General features: G+C 37.2%; 1 long non-coding RNA gene across 1 annotated transcript in view; it reads left to right on the top strand.

Annotated features, from left to right (window-relative positions):
* Nucleotides 1-25,961, top strand: part of LOC123285047 (uncharacterized) — a 28,137-nt gene extending 2,176 nt beyond the window's left edge. Inside the window, exons 3-4 of the long non-coding RNA XR_011502779.1 lie at nt 6,472-6,600; nt 24,384-25,961. This is a non-coding gene — a long non-coding RNA (uncharacterized lncRNA). The remainder of the gene's footprint in view (nt 1-6,471; nt 6,601-24,383) is intronic.
* Nucleotides 25,962-26,777: the final 816 nt, after the last annotated feature.

Consider the following 26,777-nt stretch of genomic DNA (forward strand, 5'->3'; position numbering starts at 1 on the left):
TTTCTGACTGTGACTTTGCCTGAGTATATGTGAGTGACTTTTGATCGCATTCGACTAATTTTTGATCTCTACTAAATCTGTGAATTTTGATTATTCATAACTTCCTGGTTTTCATGATCTAATTTTCATCTCCCTATCATTTAAACCTCTTTCCACTGCAAGCCAAAGAAAACTCAATGAAAACAGGCTTAAGCAAAAGGGGAGCTTACCCTAAAATTCCAGCTGTAAGGGCGGGTCTCAGGACAGACCATAGCAGAATTCACTTTCTCTCTTTTCCCCTTCCTGGCATCCATCTTGCTGACTCAGCTGTCTTCTCATTTGCATGCAATTTCTCCCTTTGAAAGCAAGAATGTTTCAGCAACCCTAGACTAAATACCAGCAAGTTAAGTTACTCTTCCCTGGAAGGTTCAGCTCAAGTTTCATTGCATATTATTGGTTCTATTGGGAAACAAGTGCATCTCTGAACTGATGACCATGGATTGGAAAAATACTCCAATTGGCTTAAGCATAAATCATATGCTCCCCACCAGGAGTTGAGGGCTGACTCAGTCTCATCTGTGTTCATGGGCTAAAAGTGGGGGAAGGGTGTTTTTCATAAGTCAACAATGGGAGGCAAGAACAAATACAAACAAAAAATGTTTACCACATTTCCTGTCTTTAGTTTCTCTATCATTTTTAAGGCATTTGGTCTAAACAGTGCTCATGGAAGCAAAAATTCAGCAAATAACAAATTAAGTATATCTGTATAGACAGAGATTCTGGGTTTTACAGCTTCTTCTCTCCTCTCTATCTACCCCAATTCCCAACCATAAATCACATTGGACCACTGAAATTAGCTACATACATTTATTCCATTACATACAAACTTTAGATTTTTGTCTTTGGGGCTCTATGGACCCCAGAGCTAAATGAACAGTCTTTGATTTCTGCAAAGATTTAAAATCTGGCAAATAAGTTATTTTTGACTGGCTGTGCTACCGACAAGGACAAGGTTGCAGAACATTGTTATTATTCTATGTCTGTTTCTCATATAGTTCATTGACCTGCAGTTTTCAGTAGTTTATGGAAAGTATCATCTTCTTCTGCCCTATCCCTTCTCACTCCAATGAACTATATGTGTATTATGGTAGACTTTTCAGTATCTGTTGTTGATCTGATGGTACTAATGTGAAGGCACATGTGTGAAATATTGCACATTACTGAGCTCTTTCTCACCTATTCTTGTTTTTATGCCTTATAACAATTCTGCGAGACAAGTACTACCAGTCAGGAGTTGAGGCCATTTTAAACTTTTAAAAAGCCATACAAAGACTTAGAGGTTTAGATCATCTGACCTCATATTCAGTATTCCTTCCACTAGCACTACTTTATGGTTTAAAAAAACTCATCTCAGCCTGGGCCTTAAGGAGAAGAAGTAGAAGCTTTCGGACATGTGGCAAAACCATGGCAAGTGGAATGGAAAACATCCTCTAAAACAATCCTCAATAAAACAAGTTTTGTCTTTGAAGTGGATTTTATTTGATCCAGTTCTATCTTCAGAGGATAAACAATTAATAAGCCTCTGTATTTCAGAAAAGGTAGCACGCAGATAGACTTATATTTTAGAAGTTTGAAAGGGATATGTGAGGGTTCTAAATCAATTATTTCACATTCTCTGAATTTTTGTATTCACCATTAATGTAGTGTTAGAACAGATTGTGCCTTGGGAATTTTACGATATATTAGAAATAATAAGCTTTGTAATAATTATATAATTCATCTTGAAAAATTACAGTGCTAGATAATATATTATTGCAACCATATATTATCTAGTCTTGCTTGACTAGACCAGAACCAATAAATTATTTTCAATCCCATATCTTTGCCTGTGAATGGAAATGTTTCATTTGCTTAGTTCTTACTAATCTATAGATTTGAGACACTTAAGTGCCATTGTACATATAAGACCATAGAATCTTTTTTATTCCAATGATTATTTATTCCTTCTGGTAAATTGCTGTAAATAGCTACTAATTTCTGACTTAGTTATAGCACCATTCATTGGGAAGCAACTTTGCATATCACTAAGTTATTCTAAAATTCTAATAAAATTGTTTTTAGTCTTTCTGTAAAAATACACCTAGAGAATAATTTCCACAAAACTTTGCTTTCTTTTTTTCTAAGCAGTGCTGGTAATTGGTTATTCAGGACCCTGAGTATGGATATATGGTGATAAATGTGAAGATTGGAAACATCGTGTTTTCTTAGTCTACTGAAAAGAAGAGGACTAAGATGAAATAAAGATTTTTGTAAATTTATTTCTTGTGAAAAACAAATTCAAAGAGATAAATGTAATTCCAAATATACTTATGCCTAATCTGGGCTAGAGAGCCAGCAGCTGCTTCAGGGCTGCTGCACAGGTTCCAAGAAGCTCTGACCACCCCTTTTGCAGTCCTAAATAATATTTGCATGATTCAGACACCAATTTACAGGAAAAGAAGCCAGCGCTCTTGGCAGTATTAAGATGTGCAGTAAGAATATTACTGTAATGTTTATAGCTTTTTCTTTGATGACCTAGATAGCCCCTAGCCCAAGTGACATCCTGGGCCTATTGGATTCCTATGTTACCTGATAATTAAGGTCCAATTATAAGAATTCCTTTATCCTTAGAGAAATGTAGGACCTACGGGAAAGGACCTTCCTTCTGAACATATTTATGTATGGCAATAAAGTTAAAAGAACTTAAAATGCAGACATAAATTTAAAAAATATATTGGCAAGGAATGACAACAGAGCAGCATGGGGCTTGGTGAAGTGACCTTCAAGAGAAAGGGCCCAGTTTCTCTGGGTAGTCAGTCCCATCGTGCTGGCTTCTGTTTGGGGAACTGGGTTTAGTTTATGAAAATTCAAAGGTTCAGGGCTGGAGCTCTCTCATTTCTTTACTTTTCCTGTTTGTTCATTTGTTTGTTCACTTTTAATTATTCATTAGTTTTTGTACTACTTTATAATCTTTTGAAAGCCCTTTGTTCCTTCCTTAATTTTACACTCAATAATTTAAGGATATCATATCACCTTCTCCTTAAAACTTGAAATTTAGATTTGGAACTCAGGAAACTTAATTCATTATTTCAAATATTCATCATATTATATTCATTACAAAAATAAGAGATGAGTCAGCAAATGTTCATTTCTCTGTCTCCAAAGAGAGAATGTTTTTTCCCCCTCTCTTTATTACTCCTGTCTCTTTTTTCTCTCTTTCCCTTCTTGTCAGAGATGTATCTTTTTCTTATAAAAGGAGATATCATAAAAATTTCCCTAGATGAGAACCTGCAGGAGAAGTGCAATTTTTTGTTGAGTACAGGAACCTTGTGCAAATACTTTTTTTATTATTATATCTTTTGGGAGGTATAAGTGTGTTTTGAAAGTTTGATAGTGTGTTAGCTTTGTCAGAACTTTGCACTTTCCTGCTATGAATTGGAAGATGGATTGGGTACCCACAAGCATTGAAAACAGGGGAACTGCTGGGACCTGTGCTTATCAGTCAGGTGGGATCATAGACACAAGCTACATAAGCTGTGTCACCAACATGTATCAAATGTGGGTAAGTAGATATATATAGTGGAATACCATTCAACCATAAAAAAGAAGGAAGTCCTGCCATTTGCAACAACCTGGCTGGGTTTTGAGGGCATTATGCTACAAGAAATAAGTCAGACAGAGAAAGATAAATACCATATGACCTCACTTACATGTGGAATCTAAAAACAAAACAAAAACAAATTCTTAGAAAAAGGGGTTAACTTCACGGTTACCAGAGGCAGAGGGTTGGGGGTAGGGGGATGGGATGAAGGTGGTTAAAAGGTACAAACTTCCAGTTATCAGATAAATAAGTACTGGGGATGTAATGTACAACATGATGACTACAGTTAACACCGTTGTATGGCATGTTTGAAAGTTGCTAAGAGAGTAAATCCTCAAAGTTCTCAAGACAAGGAAAAAGTTTCTTTCTCTTTTTCTTTCTGTAACTATATGAGAAGGATATTAACTAAACTTATTGTGGCAATCATTTTACAATATATGTATGTGAAGTTGTTTACAGTACACCTTAAACATATACAGAGCTCTATGTCAATTATATCTTAATAAAAGTGAAAAAAATCGTGGGTAAGTGATAGACAGGAAGATGAAGAGATCCTGTATCAGACGAGGAAAGACATAAGTGATGTGCAGAGAGACACAACTTTCCTTTCCACTCTACGAAGCAGCGCTTCACCTAACCGGCCTGCTCTGTTTATCACTCTGCTGGTCTGTGGTCCAGCCTCAGTCCATCAGGCTGTTGTCGGGGAGTCAATCAGCGCTTGCTGTGTGCTGAATGACTATTCTTACCTGAGGCCGGGTAAAGGTAAGGTTAGCATTGTCTTGGCACTAGGAAGTGCAGGAAAGCTCCAATAACCTCCTTCTTTTTCCTAAATCACCTTCCGGTCTCTGGCTAATGCCTGCCATCATACAAGAGCTCCAGTGCTTAAGTGATGAGTCCAAAATCCAAACTCAACGAGTCACTTCTCTGTTAGATGTCTCAATGGCTCCTGCTTGCTCATGGGATAAATGTCAAACTCCTGACATGGACTATGAGGGCGTTTTCATTTGCCTGTATTTTTGGTCTCACCTACAGTCACTGTCTAGCAACCCAGGTATCTTCTGGCCATAACCACTCATCTTATCTGGAGATGCTGTTCTCTCTGAGGAACTGCTTTTTTCTCAGCTCAAGAGTAATTTCCCATGTACCCCTGCCCCCAGTGTCTGCAGTTACCAGTAACTCCTTCTTTGTGAATCAACTCATCCATTACCTCTTTGCTGAAGTTTTTCTGACTCGCTCCTTATTTTCATATGTACAGCCTGTAATCCTCTTTCCTCTGTACTTCCAGTTTTTTCATGACCTGCTGTATGTCTACAATGGATGGAGCTCCGTGAGACTCAGAGCAAGCACAGTGCCTGTCTTGTTGTCATCATGTCACTAGTATTTTGCACAGGGCCCGGTACATAATAAGATCTTAACACATTTTGGTTGAATGAATAAATGATGAAAAAATACTAAATGCTAATATGAGGTGCTATTGGAATTAGGGTAAAATTATACCTTTATTTAATTTGAGTAAAAAATAACAATATGTTGTGTTTTGTCTAAAGCACCATTATTTCCAGAAAAATTGCAATCTGATAACATTTGAAAAACACTGGTCTAGGCAGGAGAGTAGGAGGCCTAGTCTGTGAGGTCACTCCTTTGAGATGAGAAGTAGATGCATGTGAAGATGAGGAACGTAAGGCTGGTATCCATCTCCCTGTCTATTCCTCCTTGATGTCTTCAAGGGCTATGGCTACATCTGACCTGGTTCTTTGGACCTCAGTGCCTACCACAGTACCTAGTACACAGTGGGTGTTCATTAAATATTTGTCGAATAAAAAAATAAAGATAACACACATTCTAATTAGACATGAAAAAAAATCCTTGTCTTTAACAAGCTTATGCTTCAATAGATAGCAGTCACTACCTGATGTCAGGGTTTGTCAATCTCAGCATGTTTGTTGAAGAGATAATATTTCAATATTGCAACACACACCAGATATGCCTTCTGGTATAGGGTTAATGTTCAGAGGTATTGCTATAAATCAGTCTTTAGCTATCTTTTTCTTCAACAATTCTCTCCTCCCTCTCACCCCAGATTCTTTGCGCATCCCACCCCAACTTTCATCAGGTGCATTTTCTCATCTGTGCTCCCTTCCTGCCTGTGAAACTCTTAAATGTGGCCAGATTTCTCGCTCCCAAAAAAAATTTATGAAAAACTTATGGATGGGCCAGAAACTAGGATCTTCATACCTAGTGCTGAACTTTGAGGCTCCCTTGGGTTCTAGAATGTTTCTGATTTATACTGGTCTGTCCAAATTTTGACTCATTGTCTTGTCATAATTTATACATCTCCATCCTCCTAATTTCAGGCTATCCAGCTAGTTTCAACATTAGCTACCATGATTCTAATACAACCTCCAGATCTATGTAATTATATAATGCCTCACTGTTCCCTCTTCCAGCTCTCAGTGAAGAGGTTTCCTTGCTGTAGATTTGTGATCTAGATGCTCATGGCCTCAGAACTGACAGAAGAAAAAGATGGGATAAGGCTCACTGCCACAATCTCAACACCATCAGGGGCTTTGACTGGGATGGATTCCCTTAGAGTCCAGAATTATCCCTCTCTTGCTGCATTTACGGCTGAACAAATAGGCATACCTGGCTTTGGAACCAACATTCACAAACACGTGGACTTAGTATTTCTTTCCAAATAAGAAAGTTTCCTTAAGATGACTCATCACTTCTCGGAGAGAGCTCTGGGAAAGAGTTCTGGTGGAAAGATGGGTGTGAGTCCCAGGGCCCTGAAAGATTGATGTATCTTCTTTGTGCCTCTGACTACCATCTTTTAACCTTTTTGGTTCTTACAGTTTAATAAACTTTTCTTGAGTGTCTACCATGAACCAGATGCTGTGGAAATCAACATGAATAAGACATAAGTCTGTATCTCTGAATCTCATATGGAGAGACAAGTGGACTTGGAGTTTCAACATAATGTGGTGAGTGTGCAGTGACACCAGTGAGTGGAAGCTGGTATAGAAACACAAGGAAGAGCCGTTTTGTCTAACTCAATGGTTCTCAAATGTTGGTGTGCACCAGAATCACTCAGAGGGCTGACTAAAGCACTACTGGGCCTGGGGCCACAGGTCTGATTCAGTAGGTCTGGGGTTGAACCCATGAGTTTGCATTTCTAACAAAATACTCAGGTAATACTCCTGCTGCTGGTGCAGGAACCCCACTTTGAGGACTTAGGGGTACTGAGGAAGGCTTTCTGGAGAGGGTGATGCTAAGCAAATTTAAAAGGATAAATTAAGCGCCAAGGGAGAGAATTTCAAGAAAGGAAAGAGTAAGCACAAAGATACAGTGGAATCGTGCACAGGATGTAACAGTGTTTCTGGAGAACACAAAGAGCAGGAGCTGAGGCAGAGGGTTTGGACGCAAGAGAAATTTAGTAAATCAGTAAGCTGTGGGACTTTTTTTCCTCTGGCAACCAGTGCTGGAGTGGTTACCCCAGCGTTTCAGATTTGTACCAACCTGAAAAGAATCACACAAATGCCGGGGCTGGCCCCGTGGCCGAGTGGTTAAGTTCGCGCACTCCGCTGCAGGCGGCCCAGTGTTTCGTTAGTTCGAATCCTGGGCGCGGACATGGCACTGCTCATCGGACCACGCTGAGGCAGCGTCCCACATGCCACAACTAGAAGAACCCACGACGAAGAATACACAACTATGTACCGGGGGGCTTTGGGGAGAAAAAGGAAAAAATAAAATCTTTAAAAAAAAAAAAAAAAAAAAAGAATCACACAAATGCCAAAAATTGTGGGTAATTCTTCCCTCCCGGGCCACAGTCAGAGATGGCCTTATGTAATGGATGTCTAAAAGGTGAGAGTTCGTGAGAATATTTTAAGCAGGCTGGAAAAACTTGGGTGTACAATGATTACAGCCTACATGAACATGAAGTGGAAATTCAGTCATGTTCTATATAGTACCTGTCAAAAGCAGAGGTTTAAAGATGCTTGTTTGGTAGAATTCAAGAAGTCTACTTTATTGAATGTCAGTAGGAACCTAAAGCATACTTTTGTAACTATTGTTTGCCATTTCCAGTTATACATCAAACAGAAGTTAAAGTAAAATCCAATAAAATCCAGTCCAGAAAATCCTTTTAACTTTTTTTAGATTAAATATGTGTAATTAACTACTGCTTATAAATAAAATTGGAGCTTCCATTTATATAAAGAGAGAAAAACTCTGGTGCTATCAATGGAGTAATGGTTTTTGTTTGAGCTTTTATTTGCATTAATATTTATAATAAAATACATCATGCAAAAATCATATACTGAAAATAGGCATAATTTAAAGAATATTAATAATATGAATCCTATTATCCACTTTAGAACATGGCTAGTATCTTTGAGACATCCAATATACTTCTCCCCAATCAAATCCCCCCATTCTGCCCAGAGGTAACTACTAGCTTTACTTTTCTTTTAATAATTTCCTTCATTTTCATGACAGCTTTGTCACATGTGTATTCAAAACCATATTTTTTTTAGTTCTGCCTTTTTGAAACGTAAATAAATGGAACATTACTATGTGTGTTCTTAGCTCCCTTGCACTTTTTGCTTAACATAAGGTTGTTGAGAATTGGCTACATAGACATGCATAGCTGTAGGTCCTTCATTCTCATGGCTGTAGGATATTCCATCGTACGAACAATCACAATGCATTTGTCCAGCTGCCTTTAATGAACACTAGGTGGTTTCCAGTTATGTGTGTGTTTCATCACAAGCAATGCTATTATGAGCATCGAGCATGCCTGGCTGAGTTGTGAGGTATCTGTATGTTCAGCTTTATTAGGTAATATTAATTTGTTTTTGAAATCACTCGTTACAAATTGTTCATTTTCTCTGGAAGCAGAGGAGAGTTCCTTTTCTTTGTCTTTTGGCAAGCTTTTTATTTTTTTGTCAAATCGGAAAGGTGTTAAATTGTTGTCTTTAAATCAGCATTTCCCTGATTAATAATGAAGATCATTTCATTTGCATTTAAATCTTTATTCATGTTTTCTTTTCTGTAAAAATCTTTGTTCACGTCTAGATTTAGGTTGAGTACTTATTGATTCATAGGATTTTAAAAAAGCCTAGACACTCATCCTTTGTCAGTTATATCTGTTCTAAATATTTTCTCTCAGCTGTGGCTTTTTTATCTATGTATTTTGGGGCATCTTTTGATCTACAGGATTTCTCATGTTTCATATAGTTAAAGGTGTTGAACTCTTCCTTTACGATTTGCGCTTCTTAAGCATAAGCTACAGAACTATTTTAGATTTCCTTCTAAAAGTTTTTAGGTTTCATGTTTTTCCTTTCACTTTTAAGTCTTTACTACCTTTGAAATTTATGTTTGTGTGTGTGGAGATGTGTGATATAAAGGATCCATTAACATATGTCTAATATGAGCAATCAGTTGTTTCTACACCACACCTAGTGATCTGCAATTTTGGCTCTATCTTCATATACATGTTTCTCTGTTTCTGGAGTCTTCTAAGTCTCATTGATCTATTAGTCTATCTGAACGTCAGTCACTACCACACTTTATCAGTTACTATGGTTTCAAAGTGAAGTGATATTGCCCAAGGCAATTCCCCACGCCTGTTATTCTTTTCCAGGAACATATCAGATATTTAAATCCTTTTATCATCCATATATATTTTAGAGCTTGGCTTTTCAAATTCTGTTAAAACCAGGTTGAAATTCTATTGAGGAGTTCTTTGAATCTGCAGATAATTTGGGAAAAATTGGCATTTTTGCCATGTTGAGTTTCCACAACTATGAACATAGTATTTTTTTCTATTTATTTAGATTTTTAAATATCTTTAATTTATGTTTTATAATTCTTTTTTTGAAACATACATATCATTCCAAAAAACTTTTCTTAGGTTCCTTATATTTTGTTGCAACAATATATGGTATCTTTTTTTAAACTCAATTTTGAGGCATTTATCCTTTGTGTATACAAATGCAATAGACATTTCTACATATGTCAGATTCTATATGTCTGACAAATTTCTTAATCTATTTTTATTTATTCTTGCTATTTGTTGATGAAGTTGATTGGATTTACTATGTAGAGAATCATATATTCTGTGACGAAAAACAATACTGTTCCTTCCTTCCTAATCTCTTTGTTTCTTTTACTAGTTTTACTGTGCTGACCATGACCGCTAATATTTACGTGTAGTAGGATGCTCAGTATGAACTGTTGCTAGATATCCATGATCAAGTCTATCAGTGAGGATGACCTCAGGTATTAAAACAAACAACTTCAAAATTTAATAGGTTTAAACATAGGAGTTTCTTTCTTGCCCTGTGACAGCCAGTTGCGTTTGCTAGTTGTGGTGGCGGGTGCTCAGCTGCACAGAGTCATTCAGTCACTCCCACCTTGTGGGACTTAATCCTTAGAGTCCAGTCAATTTAGTTAAACGGATGGAGAAAGAGGTTCTTATGGTCCAACCCCGGAAATAGTGCACATCTCTTCCTCTTGCAGCCTAATGACCAGAATTCTGTCACATGATTACATCCAGCTGCGAGGGAGGCTACAGAGGTAATCTTGTTCTGTGCTTGGATAAGAGGACCAAGGATGCCACAAAGCCCTAGCAATATCTGTTGTGGCAATTTAAGGAAGTTGCGTTCTGTTCTTGGTTTGCTTTTTGCATCTATTTAGATAATCATGTAGTTTTTGTCTTTTCATATGCTAGTTTGAAAAATTACTCTAATGCACTTTCTAATATTAGAAGCAATTTTATGTTTATGGAATAAACCCACTTAGATATATTATGAGGCAAGTGTGATAACCACTACACTATGGAAACCACCACTAAACCCACTTAAACATATTGCTTTTAAAATTGTTTAAATAGAAATGCATTTCTGCATTTTGCTTGCTAACGTTTTGTTTGGAATTTTTGTGTCTATATTCAGGAGTTTGGCCAATAATATTCTTTTCTCATTAATATCTGTGTTCGATTTTGTTACCAAGAATAAATTAGACTCACAGAATTATCTGAGGATTACTTCATCTCTTAGTACTTTCACGATGAAGCTTATCCAATTTTTGAATTATCTATTCCTTGATTATGAGACAGAATTCATAAGATTCTTGAATGTTTAGTAGAATTTATCAAGAAAATTCTCTAGGCCTATTTCTTCTTGTGTCATAGTTGGTGATTCATATTTTTCTAGGAATTTGCTCATTTGCCCTAAGCCTTTGCATTTGTTGCAAAATGTTGCATATAATAAATTCTCATTTGTCTTTGTAATCTCTGCTGTGTCTGTAGTTATAGCTTTTTTGCATCTCTGATATTCTTTTGGGGATAACTCTCTTTCTCTCTATATCTCTCTTAGTTATTTTTTTTCGTAATTCTTACTAGAAGTTTATTTTATTTTGTTTTTAAAAGAATTACCTTTGATACTCATTTATCTCTATTGTGTGTTTTTTAAAAAATTTCGTTACTTTTGACTCAGGTATTTTCTTCTGTTTGCTATCTTTGGATTTATTCTTCAATTTGTCCATGCTTCTTAATTTGGATGTTTTTGCCAATTATTTTCACATTGTCTTATTTTCTAATATATTACATTATAATATTGATTACCTAATATATTAATATCTAGTTAATTTATTATATTCTGATATACTGTATATTTATATACTATATATAATTTTCAATATAGTAATTATCTAATATAATATCCAATATCTAATATAATATTATTTTATATTACCTTTGGAAAGCTTTATCATTTTACCTTTCTTAATTCTGCTATCCAGCAGGAATGTATTTTAGATTATAACGTGAAGTAAGATTTACGATTCATTCTTTTCAATATGGATATTCAGTTAAAACTAGTTTATCTTTAAGCTTGTCTTTTCTCTACTCTCCTGGAGTGCCACTTTTTCATACATTAAATACCCATGTTATATGTGGACCTCTCTCTGAACTCTCTGTTCCGTTCCATTTCCATTTGCATTTCTTTGCACCAAACCATGCCATTTTAATTCCTATACCTTTATAATGAGACTTTCTATCCAGTAGAGTAAGTTCTCCAAATCAGTTCTTCCTCAGCATTGTTTGAGCACTATTTGATCCCTTGTCTTTTCACAAAAAATGTTAAAAGCAGCCTATCAATTTTTTACAAAGAACTCTCAAAAGGATTTTTAAAAGTCCTGTCTAATTACATATAGTAAAATTCACAGATCTAAGTGTACATGTCAAAGGGTTTTGACAAATTTATTCACCGTGGTCATTACCGTAACCAGCACCCCAAATCTTCTCTCACCCTAGAGACTTCCCTTGTGGTCCTTTCTGGTCCTGCTGTCTGGAAACTCCTGCTGCTTCGGCTATAGACTCATTATTGAACATCTCCAGAAATGTCAATTTTTTATTTTTTAACTTAGAGAGGAGACAGATTGCTTGTGTTCCTCGGTAGATTCAGAATTTGATTTTCAACAGATCTCATCCTCTCGGTTTGCTCGAGGCATTCATAGGATTTATGACTTACTGGTAGGATGGCTGGGAAAGCACTTTGTGCTTAGACTATCCCTTTCTTCACCAAAGCTCAAAGGGCTGCCTCTCTATAGTACTTTCCATCTTCAAAGCTTCCCACAACTCATTATCTTCCCTCTCCCACCCCTGGGGCTGGACACGATGCTTCTCCTCCAAGGAAAGTCTTTTTGTAGAACGCTGGTTGGTCCTGAATAGCTCACGTCTAAAATCCCTGCGGTCTGTACCCTCATTGTTCCACTCTTTGTAAATTGAAACAGTCTCTCAGTAAAATCCTTGGGTATCTTTTGCCTTTTATTATATTTTTTATCTTTCCTGGCAGCTAATTAAATTTTTCCTAAAGACCCCCAGACGTGGTGAGATGAGCATGTCTTGACCTCCAGAGTAATTATATGGATTTTCAGTGTAGCAAAAATAGATATAAATATGTGTATTGGATCCATTTATATTTCTATATGGTCCTATAAAAATGTTTTCCATTGAGCAATACGACACAAGTATTTAAAATCTTACTGCTTTTATTTTATATAATTTTTTTTAGTTTTCCTTTCAACTTAAATATTTAAGATTTGAGGACCTGATATTTTTAAAGAGACGCTCAAAGATGTATAAAGTGAACAGGAGATAAATGATGTGAACTCTAACCTTCACTTCCAAAGTGCCTATCTGCCTGACACGAGTGAGAATTTCGACACGTGAGCTCGTATCACACAAGACTTTTCCCAAGATGCACTTCTTCCTCACAACAGATAACTCAGAACTTATGTAGAATCTTTGAGTACAGAAAAGGATATTTATTATGCTGAAGGTAGAGACCAACTGTTCTTATTGTTGCTGTTGGAGATAGAAATAGGGAATAAAACACTTTTGGAGCAAGAGCAAATGAAAGGAAGAAAATGTGGCATTCAAAGTCTGGAACTGGCTATAGATTGTGGAAGTGGGGTCCTTTTAATATTTTGGGGGAAATGTTTATATATATGTATATATACACATATCTTCTTTGGTAAATTCCAGGGATCAGAAAAGATTGGTATTAATTTTAAGTCAGAGAATCTCAATTTCAGAGTACAAGAGATTCTAATACAGTGTGTTTAGCACAGGATGCTAGAATCTGCATGTTCAAGACAATTACAGGCTAAGACTGAAGAAGGTAGTCATGATCCACATATTGGTAAATAGACCTTCTGGTGATATCTGTGTAGGGGCGGGGGGCAGTGGCTGTGTTCAGATGTTAAAGAGACAAGATAGATTTCCTTCTTTTGGTGATTGCACGTAAAACACATTCAAACACACACACGGGGAGAGAGAGAGAGAGAGAGAGTTTGCCTGCCGTTCCTGCAGCATATCATTTTCTGGGCTAATCTTCCTAAAGCCTACATTTGGGTAACTATGATGGCTGCCGATTGTGAAAGTAGCATCCTCATCCTCTAAGCCATTCAGATACTCTGTCTTGTTCTGTTAAAGTACTCTTTTGATATTGGGGCAAAGGAAAATCACATCCATAATGTATATTGAGCCCTGTGAAAGATATTACCAATGAATGTAAGCAGTGACAGCTGCATGCTTCTTTTACCTCCATATCAAACATACTTATATTCCAAATGCAAAAGTTGGAAGAAAGAATATATTGCATGTAAACCAATTTTTAGTAGCTTGCAGATGTTCTTCCTCTTTTCTTATCCTGCCTCCATCACTCACACAACACATTGCCTATCTTAAAGCTGTCTTTGGCTTTAAAGCATTAAGCAACTTGCAGAAGAAAGTATAAACTTTATTTATGCCATTTTTTAATATGCTACTCTAGAGTGTTGATTTCCCTTAATATATCAGAATGGGAATCACACCTGTGAATACAGATGTCTGAAGATAGAGCAGAACCCAAATACTCACACACTCTCCTGCATCACCCAAGTACTCTCCTCAGAGTAAAAGCAAGATAACTTATTAGAGTAAATGTGGTAATGCAAAGAAATGCATATGTTTTGAATGATCATATTCATATAAGATTAATATAATTTAACCTCCCATTTTAATACGGGAAAGATGGGGAGAAAGAAAAGTTAGGAACAACCCCAATGAATGCAATCTCTCCTTTGGCAATTGATGGGTGTTCCTGCCACTTGATATCACAACATGTAAAAATGTGGGGGCCCAGGACACTCAGAAAGTGACAATGATTACGTGATCCAAACTATGTACAAACTCCAGCTTAAAGGGAAACACTCTAACAGACCAGGTAAAACGGAAAATAACTGTAACATGTTTAATCCTCCCAAGCCACTCCTGCCTAGACAAGATCGTCAAGATTCATAGTGAGGAAAATTTAAAAAGCTCAAGTCAAAGCTTCTGAAATCCACTCATCGTCCGCTCAACTCGTACTGAATGTAAAATCAGAAAGCCACAGGAGTCAGAGAGAATTGAGAAAAATATATCCAGTTGGTTATAAGTTTTGGCTGTAAAATGAGGATTTAGAGGAAATTGAAAATTTAAATGTGATTCAGTGAGCAGCGAACATATGATACACACAGTATGCTTGTCTCTGGAGCATCACAAGAAAATTGGGTAAAATGCACACTCTCTTCTTAAGTAAAAGTACAGTTGTCCATCACAGAAAAATAAGGCAAAGTGCTCATCTGTCCCTGGGGTGTTTCTATTTATGTTTTTTGTGTAATGAGTTGTAATTGTGCCAGCAGCTATCTTCACATTTTGGGATTATTGGCCAAGCCACACAAAAGCCTTTCAGGTTGGTTTTTCCAACCACTGAGAAGCTTATACGGTATTTCAACTGAAGCCACTTTGCAAAGTCTTTGTGACACAGCTGCTCCCTACCCCTCATTGACTCTGGTCCCCTCAGATGTGTAGAAAGAGATGAAAACAATAGTCACATCAAATTCGCCTTTGAAGTTGATTTCATGGAGAACAATTCTGCTCCTGAAGATAAGTAAATGAGCTGAAACTATTCCTATAGCAGCTATTAGTATTCAGGTAAATTATTTCCTGTATGTTTTAATAAAAAATATTGAAAATGACTGAACTTAGTATGGGTTAAGGACTATGGGATAAAAAAGCAATAAAATACCTTTCCTGACTTCATGGATCTTACAATATAGTGAGAAAAATGCAAATTGTGAATTCTAAAGCATGGTGGGCTTTAAGATAGCTGTGAAGAGTATTATAATGGAATTAGTTACAAGGTGCTGATAATAAAAAATAAGTGGGAACCGAGGCTTCGGGTAGGTTTTATCAAGGAGTGATATAGAATTTTCAAAAGACTATAAATAATATTGGTGCTTAGATGAATTGAACAAAGGAAAACATTTTTGGAAGGAAAAAAGGATGAGCAAAAACAGTAATATATTGGTTTTAAGAAGAATGACCATGGATTTGAGATGGCTGACATTTTGAGTGCAGCATGAAGAGCAACATACAGTAGAAATGTGGGCTGAGTGGAAATAGAGGCTGGTCTCAATCTGTGAGGAGGCTTAGATATCATGCTGATGAGTCTTGATTTTCAGATGGTGTGAGCAAACCTGTGTTTTAGAAGCAGAGTGGCATGTATATAATAGAGGTTCCAATTTGGGGACAAAGTTATGAGGTGTGGAAGTAATCAGAATGAGAATCTCTGAAGGCCAATAGTAGGAAAACAATAGTGATAATGGAAAAGGTGAAAATATTATGGAGATGGAATAAGAAGGACTTGTCAACCAAGTGGTTGTAACAAAATGGAAAAAAAGTCGTTCATTGAGATTCTAGGAATCCAGGAAAAGGCACACTGGTCTAGCTGGGTTACTCCTCAAGAAGAAGCAGTAAGAGTGTCTCTAGGGTGTGGAAGCCGAATGTGGAGAAGTTGGCACTCCCAGCATATGGGCTGTACAAGGGGCCAAGTTAGAAGAGAGAATGTCAACAGGGTATGGAAGCTGGTTGGTGCTGGATATGGTCTCCCCTGCATGGCACTCCCAAACCCTCAGGAAAATTACTGTATTCACAAGATTGCTGATTTGAACAGATTTTTTGGGTGAGTGGGATTAGATAAATAATATGTTGAATGCCTCACTCATTTTAAATACTCCATCCATATTAGTCTTTTTTTAAATGACTTCTTCCCACTCTCATTACTGAAGAGCTCAAGAGAATATAAAGCAGTGTAGAATAAAATCAAAATGTTGTCTGGAGAATAACAGAGTTGAGAATGCCTGAAGAAGTATGCTTTGTAATCAAAATGAGGAATTCGGAGATATTTGACTATGTGAATTGATAGAAAAGAATTCAGGTTATGTTCACCTCGATATGCTAGATGTGGAGAAGTCCCATTTGACTTCTGAGTTATTTAGATGTGAGGAGTAAGGAACAAGATGACTATGAAGATAACTCAGGTGTTTAGAGTCAGTTCCTGGGAAAAAGATGATTCAGCTTAATAAAAGCGGAAAGATTAGATAAAGGTGTTGAAGCAAGAAGAGGAATATGTTGAGCTCAAAGTGCTGGCGAGACATTAAAAGATGTCCAGGAGTACCAATCTGGAACTCCAGTTAGAAGCTGTGGCTGACAGTGTGTACTTGTAAATCATTAGCAGAGAAGTGTCAAATAACACTGAGGGAAGGGGGGAGAAAGACAGATGGTGGAGGACAGACTGTTGTAATTCATCCAACAAATATTTATCGAACAAACGACATGTATTGGGAACTTCTCTCTGTGCCAGAGATACAGCAATGAACAAAGTAGACCAACTCCCCTTTTTTTTCCATGAGGAATGTGGCTGGTGTGAAAGTGGGATGAAGAAGATGATTTGGTAAGAGGAGAGAGTGATAGGAGATGGAGAGTAGAAATTGTTAGTAAGAAAGGGTAGGTACAAGAAAAAGTAGCAATAGGAAAAAGCACTAGGCTTAGAGTCAAGCAGAACAGTTAAATTACATCTTACTCACTGTATAGAAAGTATGATCTTCATCAAGTTACTGAGTCTCAGTTTTCTAATGTGCATAAGGGGAATTATAATTATTTTATTGTGAGGACTAGATAAATCAAACATGTTGAGTGCTGCACTCATTGTAAACACTCCATTCATATTATTCTTTCTTTTTAATGGCTTCCTCCCACCCTCATTACTGAGGAACACGAAAGAAAATAGACACTTGTACATCTCTATATCTCTTGGACTAGTACAATAGCTTCCTACTGCTCACAGCCTAAATTCTAAACTTCCCCTTGTGGCCAAGAAGGATGTGGATATGGCTCTTTTCAGCCCCCCTTCCTTTGCCTCTCTCTGTGTGTGTTCTAGTGACACTGGTCTTCATGTGGCAACTTCAATATTGTCATTCCCATTTGGAATGCTCTTTTGTCCTCTCAAATTCACTGTTCACTGGCTAGTTAATTCAGATTTCAGCTTCACTTCCTCAGGAAGTCCTGACTTCCTGGACACTATCAGGCCAGACAGCTGTTTTCTCTCTCAGGGCCCAATTCTCCTTTGTAGCACATTTTACACATTTGCTGTAAGTAAATAATTAACAGTGTAATTAGTAGATAGATGTCTACATCCCCCAGTAGGATGTAAGCTCCAGAACTGTCTGTGCCCAAGTTAGCTTGATGCATGGTCATAAAACAGATGCTCAGTGTGCAACTGTTGCATTTGTGAATGAATGGCACAAGGTAGATGCCCAGTAAATGACTGTTGAATAAATGAATGAAAACATGAGTAGCACATCAGGATAATGCCATTGTAAATAAACGCTAGGTTCTATCTCTAATGGGAAGCAGAGGGTACATTAGAAAAATGAATATCCGTTCTTTACAATATTGACCTCAGGGTCTAGGATAGATAATCCCTTTTAATACTTTTGTATGTGTCTATCACTCATGAACTTTTCTAAACATTTAAAAATTTTTTAATGTGTTTAGGTTCTACTAAGTCTTACACAGATATTATTATAGAAATGTACTTCATTTCTGACATAATATTTACTTTATTTGCAACAACTTACTGTCTTAAACTTCAAGGTTTTCTTCTTCCTCTACTGCAATTCAGAATTTCTGGTCTTAGCTAATAGCCCTATCAGTCTTTATTTTTCTGGATGGAAGATTCTGACACTGAGAACCTGAGTCTGGCTTAGTGTTTTGTAAGTGGTAGAGGCTTTTATATTTTCATTTGACTGACTGGCTCACCTCTTCCTTGGGCTTTGCTCTTCCTTTTGCATATTTATATGTTCTTGGAGGTGCAAAATGATACACAATGTGCCTTTTAGTATTCACAGTACCTGAGGGTAGGAGGATAATTTCTTATTAATCTAAAGTCTTCTCTGATGAGATCCTGGGTTGGACCCTTCCTATGCCAGGTAATTGCAAATGACTATCATACGTGGTCACACTAAATACTTTCAAAACACGAAATAAATCAGTGATTTTAAAATAGTTCACCATAATAAAATATACTACAAAGTCAAATAAGTGAATTTTTATGATTAGTCTATAATGTGAATAGAATGTGGCTTAAAATCCAATAGGCCTGGGCCAAAATTCTGATTTTGCCATTTATTAGTTATGTGACTTTGGTTAAGACACATTTCATGGGCTTCCGCTTCATTTTCTCTAGAAGTAGGCTATATCTAGTCTATCCCATTGCTGTGGGGATTAAATGACAAGTGAAGACTTAGCAGCGGTGGGGACAATTTCTCAGGAAATGGTACTTTGCTTCTTTTCTTTTTTTTCCTTTCAAACAAGAGTATCTATTTCAGAGTACTCTTTTCTTTCATCTGTTTTCTGTTCCTTCACCTCTTTTCTTGCCATTTTAATTCCAAGTTAAAGTCTTTGTAAACCTATCATAATTTTGCGAATTATCTTTGTAATATTTAAGTAACCATGTGACTTTACCTTCTAGGACAGTAATATCTCTATAGAACTTCTATTGATGACCTCATGTAGCAATTAGTTATTAAAAATTAAATTTCTTTATTAATGAATTTCTATTGAACTATTAAATTAGAAATGGCTAAAACAGAAGGGTTGGGCCATGAAAAACAGGGAGTAATCAGAGTTCTAGAAGCATTTCTGAAGGAAGAATGCTTTTATACCTGTGGGCCTGGGGGAAGGGTGGTGGTGGTGGGTGTGATCTGAGGTTGCAGATAGGGAAATCAATCACCCATCGAAAATAGTGTTAGTGGAATATGTTGAGCTAACAGTTCATCAGAGTTACTCGGGGTAAGCTTCCTTCTTTATATTTGTACTATTGGTGTTCACAACAGTGGCTGGCACTTGCCAGGTACTCAATGTAAGTTTGTTGAACTTGACTCAAATTTATTACAGTTCTCTACTACTAACTCTTCTTTATGTATCTTTGTTTTTTAAGTTGATTGATGTTCTCTTTTAAAAAATAGAATTATTTTTAAATAATAAGCAGCTGAGATTAGATATATTTTGCATAATCTTTCCAAGTAATTACCAATTCTACGTATGCTTAAGAATCAAGACATTGAATTCACATCCCCAGAGTAAACACACTTTTATTTCTACTTCCTTTGGCCACAGATGAAATGCTTTCACCAATTAAACGTCAAAACATACCCCTTCGGGGCTGGCCCCGTGGCCGAGTGGTTAACTTCATGTGCTCCGCTGCAGGCGGCCCAGTGTTTCGTTGGTTCGAATCCTGGGCGCGGACATGGCACTGCTTATCAAACCACGCTGAGGCAGCGTCTCACATGCCACAACTAGGTGGACCCACAACGAAGAATATACAACTATGTAACGGGGGGCTTTGGGGAGAAAAAGGAAAAAAATAAAATCATTAAAAACCAAAAACACACAAAAAAACAAAAAAAAATACCCCTTAGTCTAAGCACTGATGGGTTTGGTGCAACAAGAAGAGTTGATTTGTCAGACTAAAATTAAGTGGTTTGATGAACTGATCCAAATGCCAGTGAGGAAAGAGAGTAGGTCCTTGATGTGTGAGCAGTGCATCCATGATCCCAGATTGGTGGAAATGTCTGTAGACCACACAACAAGCATAACCTCAGCAACAGCAATAACAACACTAACAATGATCCCCTACTCTAGACAACAACAGCATCTACAAGAACGACAACACAGCCCTGTGAACAATTATAATGGTAAACATTGTGCTAATTGCTTTGCAGGCATTTTCTCATTCAATCCTCCCAATAATTCTTTAAGCTAAGTAATATTATTAACTTGAATTAAAGATTAGGAAACTGAGGCTTAGCTAACACATCACTAAACTTGTTCAAAAACATCTTCGTATGTACTCCACTTTCATTACCTGAGGAGCAGTAATATTTCCAATAAACTGGGATCAATGAGCTAATGATTTAACTTACTGTATTAATTGAAGTCAATTTTTTTATTGAGTTATTGATAGGTTACAATCTTGTGAAATTTCAGTTGTACATTAATGTTTGTCAGTCATGTTGTAGGTGCACCACTTCACCCTTTGTGCCCACCCCCCATCCCACCTTCCCCCTGGTATCCACTAAACTGTTCTTAGTCCATAATTTTAAATTCCTCATATGAGTGGAGTCATACACAGATTATCCTTCTCTCGCTGGCTTATTTCACTTAACATAATTCTCTCAAGGTCCATCCATGTTATTGCAAATGGAATGATTTTGTTCTGTTTTGCAGCTGAGTAGTATTCCATTGTATATATGTACCACATCTTCTTTATCCATTTGTCTGCTGGACACTTAGGTTGCTTCCACGTCTTGGCTATTGTAAACAGTGCTGCAATAAACATTGGGGTGCATAGGACTTTTGGGATTGCTGACTTCAAGCTCTTTGGATAAATACCCAGTAGTGGGATGGCTGGATCGTATGGTAGTTCTATTTTTAATTTTTTGAGGAATCTCCATACTGTTTTCCATAGTGGCTGCACCAGTTTGCATTCCCACCAGCAGTGTATGAGGGTTCCTTTTTCTCCACAACCTCTCCAACATTTTTTGCTATTAGTTTTAGATATTTAATTGAAGTCTTAATTTAATTAATGAGTGTCTCCACCTAATCAGCAGTGGTTACAATGAAAAAGAGTGGCATGAGACTAAATGGTGGTGGGTGCTGAGACCTCTGAAAATATACGGGAAAGCAGCCAAATGCATGAATCTAGAATTAGAGTTTGGTGTTAAGATGACGTTAGGAAGGAGAGGCTATGTCTAGAATATTAAAAACCTTAATTATGGAGTTTTGCAATGACTGGATCTATTTTGCCATCTTTATATGCTCAGTGACTAGCCCAGTATCTGGAACTTAAGAGTAACTCAATATCTCCTCATTGCACTGAATCAAATTTAATTAATTCCTCTGTTATAATCACTCCACTATATATAGTTACAGATTTTGCAGTCACATACTCATTTGTAAAACATGGAATTTATTTTATTTTCCTATAGTATCTTAATTTTTATCTACAGTCCCCATTCTGCCTAATAGCAAAATATTTAATTTAGTTACTTTCAAGAAAAATCAGTCAAATTCAGTGATTCCTCCTAATAATTTCAGACTTAAAAATTACACAAAGATATTATTTTCTCTTTTATACTTTCTTGGGTTTATTTTTTCACATGTGTATGGGGATAAGGCAACAGTTACAGGTTCACAAATACAAGGCAGATTTTTTTCCTCCAACTTAGACTTCGGAAAAGGGAAAGTTGTCTTACTTTGCATCACTTACAAATTCTCTTATAGTATAGCCTCTCTCTCTCTCTCTCTCCCTCCCTCTCCTGTTTCTCTCTTTCTCTTTTTCTCTCTTTTTTCTAATTTTAGTGGCATAGTACTAAGTAGGGGGTGTGGAGACAACTAAGTATGACATTAACAATTTTCGATGCTTATGGAGATCACCTGACAGGGTTCATAAAGAAATAGGCAAATTAATTTAATATTGATCTATCTTAGTTTCTTGGGAGTATTACCTTATAATAGTTAGTGGTCAGTATAAGTAAGCTTTTAAAAAATATCCTTGAAAAACAAAAATGTAAATGATTATATTGAAGAGACCAAATTTATACAATTGTAGGATAGTAAAGAAGCAACTATTCTAAAGTTTTACAGAAGGATAGTAACGACTTGGGATAAGATTTTTATCTCCAGGGACAACAGGGCTGCACAAGATTTAAAATGTGGTATTTCAAATGACTTAGTTGGAAGTTAGGGTGATGTGGCCTGGAACACAATATTAGATTCCTAACAAAATGGTGATGTGCCACCAGAGGTCATCACTCAAGTCAAGATGCATGTTGAGAAGGTGAATAAACTGTTTCATGAAGTATGAGAATGGAAAATCACTATGCATGATTTTAGCTGCATGTGTAATTGATGAATTAAATATTTGTCTCAGTGGATATTTGGTGATTTCTTCTATCTAAGCTTAAATTTACGTGTTCAAGTTGACTAAAATGCATTTTAAAAAATGATCTCATTGGGAAAACAGGAAAATTGCCTCATTGTTGGGATCATCTTGTGTTTGGGCATTTAAGACGCTTCTCAGCAGGTGCTGGTGTGCACTGACTCTCTGCTGAGAAGTAGAATTAGGGAGCTGTGGTTTAGAGCTGCTACCATTCTTCATGTGAGCATTTGCTGATATCTCTGTCTCTCTGTCTTCCAAATACTTTGTCCAGACCAGCATCTTCAGCAGACCCCTCCACATACTCCTTTCTGTGTTCTGATCCTCTTTGCTAACTTCACTCAAACTGGGTGAACTTCAGGCTGATTTCCCAAGTTGCTGCTGGGTCATGGAAGGCTACTTGTCTTGTGATGGAAGTTGTCTCTGAGCTGATATGCCTTCTCAGAATTCAACGTGGAAAGCTCAGTGTAAGCCTCCTTTACCATCAGAATCTCAAATTGATGGAGGCTTTCATGCTGTTTCCCTCATAACTTCAGTCTGAGGAGGGGCCAAGATCCAACCAGCCCTGTCTCAGTCCATCGAGCTCTACCTTCCTATGTTAACTCCCGTTCCTTTGCCCCAGTTCCAGAAAACACATCCTTTTTGATGCATCTTTTCTTCAGTCCCTCTTGTCTTATTACTTTCTGATATCTAAGACTCAATCTTAGCATGCTAAAAAAGGATTCACTACATATACATGTTTGCTGGTGTGATGTAAATAGAAGTACACCTGTGCTTGCAAAGAAAATTAAAACTCAATTGATTCAAGCCTCTAAATCTAGCTAACTATCAGTTTGGAGAAGTTACTGGAGAAAGAGGAACAAGTTAAAGATACCGCAAAGAAGCAATCAGCCACGTCCGGAATGCGCTGAACACTCTCAGATAAATGACCCAGTTTTTTCGTACACATATATGACTTAAAAGGGAAAGAAAGTTTGCCAGAGATTAAAAGAGACTTAAGAGTCATCTAAATGCAATATGTGAGCCTTGTTTGGATCCTGAATTAAACAAAGCAACTTGAAAAAACATTTTTGAGGCTAATCAGGAAAATTTGGACATGGATTGAGCATTAAAAAATAGTTAGAAATTGTTACTAATTTCATAGGTATGATAATGGCATTGTATTTATATCAACAACAATAAACAAAACAGCAACAATAAAATCACTATGTGAAAATATTTCCAGAAGAAATACATATCTGGGATTTGCTTTAAAATAACAAGACAAAAAAGTGTCAGATAAAACATGACATAGATTGGCAGATGTATCTAATTGTTGAAGCTGAGTGATGTCTACAGGAGGATCATTTTTATATGCTTTGTTTTTGTAAATAGTAAACATGAAAACAATAAAACCCCAAATCCAAAAATTTGACAGCTGTGTCTCAATTCTAGATTAACTCCTTCCAACACAACCTCTCAACATGACTACCAGTATTCTGTGGAATCAGGGGCTGTGGGGATTAACGATGCAGGAAAACAAAGATAACGATGAAAAGCTCAAAATTAATCCCACCACAAGTGATTTTTAAAATTCCTTTCAATTAAAATAAAACAAATTTGAAGATTTTATGAAGTATGATTAAATATGTCACATTAGCAATTTACAGTTTGTCAGGTGTCTGTAAATGTTCTTGTGATTAATTTCATAAACACATACTTAAAATATTACTGGATTCATGTAGTTATTTGGTCACTATATATGCTCTCAATTAATCAATAGTCAAATAAAACTAGTATCACAGGGAGATTCACAACGTTTTTATTTTAAAAGGAATTCTCATGCTTGAAAAGGTTGGGATCCACTTATGTAGACAAAGGCAACGGTTTGACAGAAGTTTTTTTTCCTTCCACCCCAGGAGTTTTGACCCCAAGATCAAGAGAACTTTAGAAACCAATGTCAGCTTTCGGACTGGTGTCTGCAGTGATCTTCTGTGCTCCGCGCCTGGACCTGTTAGCCTTTCTGTTTGCATTTCTGCACCGAAGGCAGCCAGCTTGAAGGGCCTCCTCAGTGTTCTTCGACCTGCCCACGGCGGGGCCTGAATCCCTGAGGATGGAGAGGGTGTTCTTTGAACTAAGATAATCCTGCTGCTCTTGTTGCACCACAAGCAGAGAGGGCCGGTGAGGAGCTTTGTGCGACCTGCTATCCTGGGAACACTTTGAGCCTCTTTCCCTGGCTTTGCCCTTTGGCTGTTCTTAGAAGCAGCTTCCTTCCTATTCTCTCTGTGGGCTGCAAGATGAATACGTTCAAGAGAAACTCTGCTCTGGGATGGATTCCCTTCATTGCCCGAACTCCAGTTAACTAGTGGGCCTCCACAGGGTTGTTTCTTTTCTGCATTGTGTGCATGTGCCTGTGTGGCTTTTTTGCCATTGGGTGCCTATTTAAACATTGGACACAACAAATTTGATCGCCCCAAGAGCAATCAGTTAGGAGCTTCAGGTGGAGGAAGGGAGAGGATTCAGAATTCACTGCAAACTGGTTAGAAAAGCATGAAATTCAGACTCAAGAAATCCTGCTTCTATTTTCATTTCCCCATTATTCTTTTGTGCGACTTAGGAAAAATAGCTGGCCTCGCAAAAGTTAAAACTAAAATAAAGTAAAATAAAACAAGGTAAATTAAAGTAAAATAAAATAAAATCATGCATACATGCACACTGGCTACTCATTCTATTAGAAATATTGGATGAAGAGCTTAAAACCAAATCAAAACAAAAACAAGAAAGGAGAGATGTGAATGCAATATTATTTTAAGGGCAAGAGTTGTTTGAGAAAAGAAAATCTTCCTTATAAGAATTGTGTCTAATTACACAGGGCTATGGATACAGATGACATTTGACATTGGCTGAAAAGTTGCTTAATTATTCATTTCCTGACAGTAACATTTGTTTGTTGACATTTAGATCTTCATCCAAAAGACAAGAGCAAAGACATTTTAAAAAATTATAGTTAAGCGTGCCAGATATTTAGCTGGGTTTATTTCTCCATATTTTCTTTTAAAGATTTTATTTTTTTCCTTTTTCTCCCCAAAGCCCCCTGGTACATAGTTGTATATTCTTCGTCGTGGGTTGTTCTAGTTGTGGCATGTGGGATGCTGCCTCAGCGTGATTGGATGAGCGGGGCCATGTCTGAGCCCAGGATTCAAACCAACGAAACACTGGGCCGCCTGCAGCGGAGCGCGCGAGCTTAACCACTCGGCCACAGGGCCAGCCCCCTATTTCTCCATATTTTCTAATGTCTGCAACGATTTTATTTCCTAACAACAGGAACCGTTCCCGGATAATACTTGGAAAAAGTAAACTGAAAAACTTGATTTTATGTGGCAGAACTTTGCTTCTTTCATGGGGCCCGCTTGATCCCATATCTACACAAATTATAAAATGATGTTCAATGGCTAGTGAATTGGCTTGATTAAAGAAACAGAGAATCTGAAATTCTACACCTTTCCATTTCAGATTTGGGCTGAAGTGCCATCAGTCCTCATAGATTCATTTTGCTTCTTTCATTTTCTTATTCTGACTGTACAGTGTAGCAGTTTCCACAATGGATTGCATGGGCCTCCATGTGACTTTTGACTCTGGCTCCATGAACACTTCATTATGGATGCCTTCTGCCCTTGATTTAGTGCTTTGATATTTAATTACCGTGGTTTTAAAATAATTTCTGTGACAACTCCTCTTCTTCATGTCTTCCTACCTAATGCCCTCTCTGATTGCCCAAATTGATGTAATCATAATTTAGGCCATGACTTTAATAATCAGGGAATATCTTGGTGCTCTAATATTTGCCCTTCACCCAAAGGGCATGCCAAGCTCTGTTGGCACCGAGCTCAGTGAGCCCTGTGGTTCCCATAGGTCGGTCCTCTGATGCCAGGTCGCTGATGCAGAAAGCCTCAGCCTCCAGGGATGATGATAATCAACTCCGAAGCACCAGGCAGCTGCTCTATGCAGTGGATTTAATTCACGTTGCATAGTAATGCTCATACAACGAGGTCCCTGGGGACATGTTACGATGCAGGACTATTCACAGAAGCTTATTGCTTTTCTCATCAGCTTCTAAGGCTGCTTATGAATTCTGCGTGGGCTTCTCTTTCCCCACAGGACAGCATTTGCATAAAAAACAAACCGTTGAATAAACAAGACTTCCTCAGTTATCATTCCTTTTAACCCTTGCACATGGAAGTTTGACCAGTGTGCCTTTAGATGCAGTTTACATCTTGCATATACCTGAGCTCATGGCTCAACCTGCTGAGCTG

This window comes from Equus asinus, chromosome 4, assembly GCF_041296235.1.
Source record: "Equus asinus isolate D_3611 breed Donkey chromosome 4, EquAss-T2T_v2, whole genome shotgun sequence".
Taxonomy (NCBI): domain Eukaryota; kingdom Metazoa; phylum Chordata; class Mammalia; order Perissodactyla; family Equidae; genus Equus; species Equus asinus.